General features: G+C 37.6%; 1 protein-coding gene across 2 annotated transcripts in view; it reads left to right on the top strand.

Moving 5' to 3' along the window:
• Positions 1–7,500, top strand: part of LOC144969004 (excitatory amino acid transporter-like) — a 121,246-nt gene that overhangs the window by 45,972 nt on the left and 67,774 nt on the right. The window contains exon 1 of one of the 2 annotated variants that reach the window (XM_078907941.1): positions 2,405–2,665. The exons of the other annotated variant lie outside the window; for it this stretch is intronic. The gene's annotated coding sequence lies outside the window, so the exon portion shown is untranslated. Of the gene's footprint in view, positions 1–2,404; positions 2,666–7,500 lie in introns of those variants that run through there. 2 annotated transcript variants of the gene reach the window in all.

Raw genomic sequence — 7,500 nt, 5'->3', positions numbered from 1 at the left:
CATAATAAATAGCCCACCACTTATTTAACACATTTCTATCGTTGATTAAAGTTCTAGAAGAATGGGATTTTGCGAACATTGCCTAGAAGTTACAGACATATTAGTTTAACGTATTGTTTGGTAGAATTACAGAATTAATTCCCAAAGACACATACTTGAATCTTTTAGAATATCACAAACATTTAAGTAATTTTCCGTACTGATATAGTCTAGAGCGAAACAAGCTTGCGTACTTCAATTATTCCATGTCAAGAAGAAGAAGAAGAAGAAGAAGAAGAAGAAGAAGAAGAAGAAGAAGAAGAAGAAGAAGAAGAAGAAGAAGAAGAAGAAGAAGAAGAAGAAGAAGAAGAAGAAAGTAATCCCAAAATTTATTGTTTCTCACTGTAAATGTCTAATGCCACCGGATGAAAGCACCGAAAAAAAGGAGGATTTGGAGTTTGCGTACACGCAACAGATTACTTACTTACGAAGGAGTATCCAGTAGCGTATGGCTACACCTCCAAATTAATTTCATCAACCCAGCTTCGAAAATCTTCCTCCTGCGAAAGATCATCACGTTGCCTTGGTACAGGAGCTTGCGTGCTGCCATGATGCTGAAGGTGATACCAGCCTAGATATAATCCTTCTGGAACAGCTGAAGATGAGACGCCAGACCAAGAATGACCCAAACCGGCGTCCAGACAAGATTCTTCCTTCTCCTGGACCCAGACCTCCAACTCAATGAAAAAAAAACATACTTACTTACTCCTCTTTGGTGTTTCAATAAACACATAAGGTCGCCAGTAAGAACCGCCAGTGACTTCTGTCTTCGGCCAGCTTCCGGACCTCACCACAGGTCCAACCGAAGGCTATCATCCCTTTCTCCACCGATCTCTCCAAGTTTCCAGCTGTCTTCCCTTATTGTGATTACCCTGCGGTGTACATCTGAGCGCTGTTTTCAGGATTGCCCCCCCCCCCCCTTTCATCCAGTAAACAATAGATTATGCATGATTTATCTTTAATAGGTTATTACTATCTTTGACGACTTCGCGTGGGGAATTCCGCATGATGCATTTCGTGGGAGGAAAATGGGCCGAAATGTGTATGCATTCCATTAAAGAAAAAACAACTATAGCCTTCTAAAAAGATGGTCTCCCATGCATTTGTATGTTTTGTTGCTCGCCCTGATTTCGGCTTGCACTATAATGATTACACTTTCATCATCTTCATCATCGTTGTCATCATCATCATCATCATCATCAACATTATCATCAACATTATCATCATCATCATCATCATCATCTTCTTCTTCTTCTTCTTCTTCTTCTTCTTCTTCTTCTTCTTCTTCTTCTTCTTCTTCTTCTTCTTCTTCTTCTTCTTCTTCTTCTTCTTCATCGTCATCATCATTATTATTATCATTAATATTATTATCATTATTATTATTATTATTATTATTATTATTATTATTATTATTATTATTATTATTATTATCATTATATAGCAATGACTATGAAAAATGTTTTTGTCTCCTTTTGAGGAAATTTTTTGTCTAAAACCAAAGCCCTATCTCCACTGAGTAAAAATGTGTTTGAATTTTTAAAATCCATTCATAAATAAACAAGTTAAGCAGTTTCAAAGGTGTCATTTATTTGGATGACCCGCAAAGAGGAAAAAAACGCGAAAATATGGGACGCTTTTTCGGCATTTTTTTCGACCTTTGGTTGTATCTTGCGTAATAAGTGTAGAATTAAAAGATTGAAACCTGAAGAGCAAATTAGGATGGTGTTTTGTAAAATACAGGAAAAGTACTCGTCATATTCATATGAAATTTTACAACCAAAAAGAAGAAATGTTCATGTATTACCTTGTCAGCGACAAAACCTCCACGCCTGGTAGTTTTAGAAATATTTTACTCCAAAGAGTAAAAATCTATTTTTAACGGTCTTCTGGTAATCGCACGAGTTTTGTCGCTTGACATAATCTAAAATGACCTTTTTTCTAACTGTGTGCCAACGTTCAGTCATATTCATTGATAAACAGCGTCGTAATTAATTTTTTAAATAGCATATACGAAACGGCTTCGTCCCATATTTTGACGCGAATTCGGGCACTTCGTGTGCGAAAAAGAGGCCCAAAGATTTGTGCGGGATAGTCATTGCTACATTATAGTAGTAGTAGTAGTAGTAGTAGTAGTAGTAGTAGTAGTAGTAGTAGTAGTAGTAGTAGTAGTAGTAGTAGTAGTAGTAGTTGTAAGCTCGAAGTCCTCAGCGTGAATGACAATCAAAATAATATATAAATATGAACAGAGCGTACTCCTCTTGATCTTATTCTTGTCTCTTTGGACGTACGCAACGATTGAGCCCGCTTGGCTTACTAAGCGAGCGTCTGGCTGAGAGTAGGGAGAACGACTCGTTTTCACACGACCGTTTCGTTTATTACACTCGAACTCTTTCGTCGGATCCAGGCAGTGAAGAAAGAACGTCTCTAATATTTTTCAAATAACAAATTTCATTCATTATTTCGCAAAAGTTTTTTTGTTAATTTTATTTTTGGAAGTGATGTGTATCTATTTTTTGATTCGTTCATAACTTCTGAATTTGTTTTTAACTAGTTAACAAGCAAACAAAACTGGGATATTTAAATTTATTCTGTTTTCCAATGATTGGATTGTCTTCGTTGTCACTCTGTAAGTTTTGATGTTGTCACTTCTAAAGGCGCTTAATCTGAATGTCTAAAATACTTTCTTGGAGTCACATGTTTGTCGTCTAATGTTCTTTTTACAACAACAACAACAACTACAACAAAAACAACAACAATAACTACTACTACTACTACTACTACTACTACTACTACTACTACTACTACTACTACTACTACTACTACTACTACTACTACTACTACTACTACTACTACTACTACTACTACTACTACTACTATTTACTACTACTACTACTACTACTACTACTACTACTACTACTACTACTACTACTACTACTATTACTACTACTACTACTACTACTACTACTACTACTACTACTATACTATTACTACTACTACTACTACTACTACTACTACTACTACTACTACTACTACTACTACTCCTACTACTACTACTACTACTACTACTACTACTACTACTACTACTACTACTACTACTACTACTACTACTACCACTACTACCACTACGAATACTGCTGCTGCTGCTACTACTACTACTACTACTACTACTACTACTACTACTACTACTACTACTACTACTACTACTACTACTACTAATAATAATAATAATAATAAGAAGAAGAAGAAGAAGAAGAAGAAGAAGAAGAAGAAGAAGAAGAAAAGGAAGAAGAGGAAGAAGAAGAAGAAGATGATGAAGAAGAAGAAGAAGAAGAAGAAGAAGAAGAAGAAGAAGAAGAAGAAGAAGAAGAAGAAGAAGAAGAAGAAGAAAAAGAATAGCCTATACTTTATTCATTCAAAAATTGGAAATTCGTTTACAGACGTGACATGCATAAAAATGTATAAATTTAAAGTTAAGAATTTATGGCGATAATATATATATTATATATATATATACTACTACTACTACTACTACTACTACTACTACTACTACTACTACTACTACTACTACTACCACTACTTTGAGCACGAGATCGACTGATTTTTTGTTATGATTTTTTTCTTGTATTAATCTTTCTTGCGTTGTCTAGCATCTTTCACACACACACACACACAAACACACACACACACACACACACACACACACACATACACACTTGTTCAGTTTCTTTAACCTTCATATAAGTGTTATAGTCAATGTCCATTTTCTCTATCATCTAACTCAACCTGACATAATACCGTTTTGAGGTGGTCTGTCACATATTATTTGAAGTAAAATTTTCCTGGTCAAAAATAAAAATAATGTCTTTTGTCAGTGTTGATGTTCAGTCAAATTAAATGACAGACACTTTTAAAAATATATATCGTAGAGGAAATGACACACATTGATTATATTGATAGTGACCTTATTTGCATGTCTGGTGGGCCAAATTGTTATTAAAAAAATAAAATAAAAATTGAGCTTTATATAGCGCAATATCCACTAAATGTGCTCAAAGCGCTTTACAAGGGGTCCCTGGTCAACAGCAACATTTAACATGTAGGACGGGACATGACGCCTGTTAGGCGATACTACAATTTTTCGGACTAAGACAACGCTGTTAACGGCCAGGTACTCATTTTACACGGTGAGAGAATGTGAGTAAAGAGCCTTTTCCAAGGACTCAACTATGCGCCCAGCCCGAGGCTCGAACCCAGGACCTTCCGATCCGAAAGCGAGTGTCATACCACTAGACCACATAGCCGCACAGTTATGGGCTCATTGTTCTAATGGAAATACTCTCAAACAAACACGAAGTATTATCCATGACAAACATGTTAAAACAGGCCTATCAATTGGATTTGGTGATCAGACCTGCAAGTAACTACATGCACTGCGATATAGATAGTAGACAACAATATACATTTTCCATAACAATTTGCAGTATTCAAAATTGATAATTATTATAATTGTTATAGGTTATACAGTGTATAACAAGCGATAAATATCGCACAACAATTAAAAATATAATGAATTGCATTCACGAGGGGTTTGAAACGAAACTCAATTCATACTTGGCACTACAATAACCACCGCAAAGTAGTGCGAGGCGGTCCTTGGCAAGCTTAAGGACCACGGTCCTACGGTCCCTGGGAAATGAAAACCGCAAGGACCGGTCCTAGGACCGGCGGTCCTTTTCGACATTGAACATTCTTGAGAGACCGTTTTGACCTTTGGGACCATGGGATCGTTCATTCTTGAACCGTTAAAGACCGCTACACGATGAAAACCGTGGTCTACAGGAGTAAAACACACGGAGTAGTCACACTCATTTCAAATTGTAACCTAATTAGAGAAGAGGGGTGATGCCTTCTTTATTTGATCACAGTACTTCATTGTTACTTCGATAATTTAGCGTGAATAAAATTTGAAATTTATCCCCATTAACGGAGATAATGGAATCACCCAAGGCGTTGATCGAGTTGTTCGTGGCGTTTATACACACACGCAACTCCTACCCCCCCCCCCCCCCCCCCCACACACACACACACACACATGAGAAGGCAGCGAGCATTGAAGAGTAAGAGAGAGACGTGAAGTTATAATAAGAGGGGGTGGATGCGGTAATAAGTAATAAGTAATAAGTGGGGTCGATGGTGACTTTTCGCCAGATCTAACAAACCCAGCTACCCATTCACTGCTGAGTAGACAGGGATTCAGAAAAAAACTCGACTGCACCCGGGATCGATCTCTGGCCCTTTGCGTATAAAGAGAGTGCTCTATCAACTGAGCTATCGGGGTCCCCAAATATTCTATTGGACCTTTTAAAAATACAGACGTTATAACTGGTTTTTTTGGAAGGAAGAAACTAATGAAACTCATATTATTTGATTAGTTAAAACACCAAACGAAATTTTAATATTATTGTATTATTTTAAATGACAACAATGCGATAGAAAGGAGTGGCGACAAGAGATGGACAAAAGAAAACAAAAAATCAGACTTGCAACTTGCTAGGTTTGACACACACACACACACACACACACACACACACACACACATCTTTAGTAGTCACATACATTTCAAACAATAACCCATTAGAGAAGAGGGGTCATGCCTTCATCATAGATCATTGTCATTGCGATCATTATGGTGTAGTAAATTTTGAAATTTACCCCGTATAATGGAATCGTCCAAGGCGTGCGCCTCCTGTTCCCCCATCTCACACACGAAAGGGCGGTTTGCGGAGTGGAGGGAGGTGGTCGTCTGCCTCTATGGTCGTCTGTGTCGTTTAGTGTATGGCAAAGGGGGTGGGTGCGATTAATTAAGTGGGATGGGTGGTGATTGGTGGAAGATAGGCAAAGGACCGAGGCAACGAATCGCTGGGGAAGTAGTATGGCGCCAGACCGTTGAAAGGTGATAAGAAGTGAGGACCGCCGGCGGTCTTCCTCTTTGGGACCAGACCACGGTTCACAGCTAAAAGACCGTGGGACCGGTCCTCGGTCCGGTCCTCAGCGCGGCACTACCGCAAAGCCTTTTTTCTTGACTTAGCAAGGCAATGGTTTTATCAGATCATCCATGACTTGTCAAATTATTAAGTGTCCACCTGCCTACTTCTAACATAATTTCTCAGAACTACGAATTTTGGGCTCCAATTATATATATATATATATATATATATATATATATATATATATATATATATATATATATATATATATAAAAATATATATATATATATATATATATATATATATATATATTATATATATATATATATATATATATATATATATATATATATATATAAAGATAGTTTTTTTGAAAATAATAGATAAATAAATATTTTATAGACCGCCATTTTTGTGATTACTTCTCACTCAATTCGATCAATCAACGTTATAAACGTTCAAGGTTACACAACGTTTTGCCTGTTGTTACGTTATTTCCGGCTGGCAGATATTGTGAGTATTTTACCTGAACGCATTGCATCAATCTATGGCATCGCTCTGTACCTAATCCTTCAAAGCCATTGGAGCGGAAGCTTATCTCGGTTTCTCTAGCGTGAAACGGACCCTGTAGCAATTGCTTATCCCATTCAACCCTAGAGAATTTTGGTGCTTTTCAAAATTGGAAAAATGAGCCTGTGGACAGATAGTTTTATTCAACTATCATTGACATGTAAAAACTTAAAAACATTAGCTTCGATACTACGCCTACAAGTTGTCTAAGAAAAATGAAATAAAAGGCATGGGGTAAGAGTAACCCGGGTAAACTACGGATATAGTCGGTGTTTGGGTTGGGTAAGTTAATACCCTTTAGATAGGACGCTAGTCTATCATAAAGTACTTTCCGTCTGATGTAACAGACCCAACAACTCAATCACTATTGGGTGGATAGGGAGATCAGGGGAAAAAAAACAGCCTCAACTGTGTCCGGGATCGATCTCGAGGCCCCTTTGCTTGTGAAGCGAGTGCTCTACCAACTGAGCTATCGGGACCCCTTGTCTGGTTTGTACCATTATTTTTTTTTAAATTGAGCTTTATATAGCGCAATATCCACTAAATGTGCTCAAAGCGCTTTACAAGGGGTCCCTGGTCAACAGCAACATTTAACATGTAGGACGGGACATGCCGCCTGTTAGGCGATATTACAATTTTTCGGACAAAGACAACGCTGTTTACGGCCAGGTACTCATTTTACCCGCGAGTACGGTGAGATAATGTGAGTAAAGATCCTTTTCCAAGGACTCAACTATGCGCCGAACGCGAGGCTCGAACCCAGGACCTTCCGATCCGAAAGCGAGTGTCATACCACTAGACCACATAGCCGCACAGTTATGGGCTCATTGTTCTAATGGAAACACTCTCAAACCAACACGAAGTATTATCCATTACAACAATGTTAAAACAGGCCCATAATTG

This window comes from Berghia stephanieae, chromosome 3, assembly GCF_034508935.2.
Source record: "Berghia stephanieae isolate SIO BIC M18660-M18661 chromosome 3, UCSD_Bste_1.3, whole genome shotgun sequence".
Taxonomy (NCBI): domain Eukaryota; kingdom Metazoa; phylum Mollusca; class Gastropoda; order Nudibranchia; family Aeolidiidae; genus Berghia; species Berghia stephanieae.
Note: the sequence above shows the minus strand (reverse complement) of the source record. Positions and strands in the feature narration are given on the sequence as shown.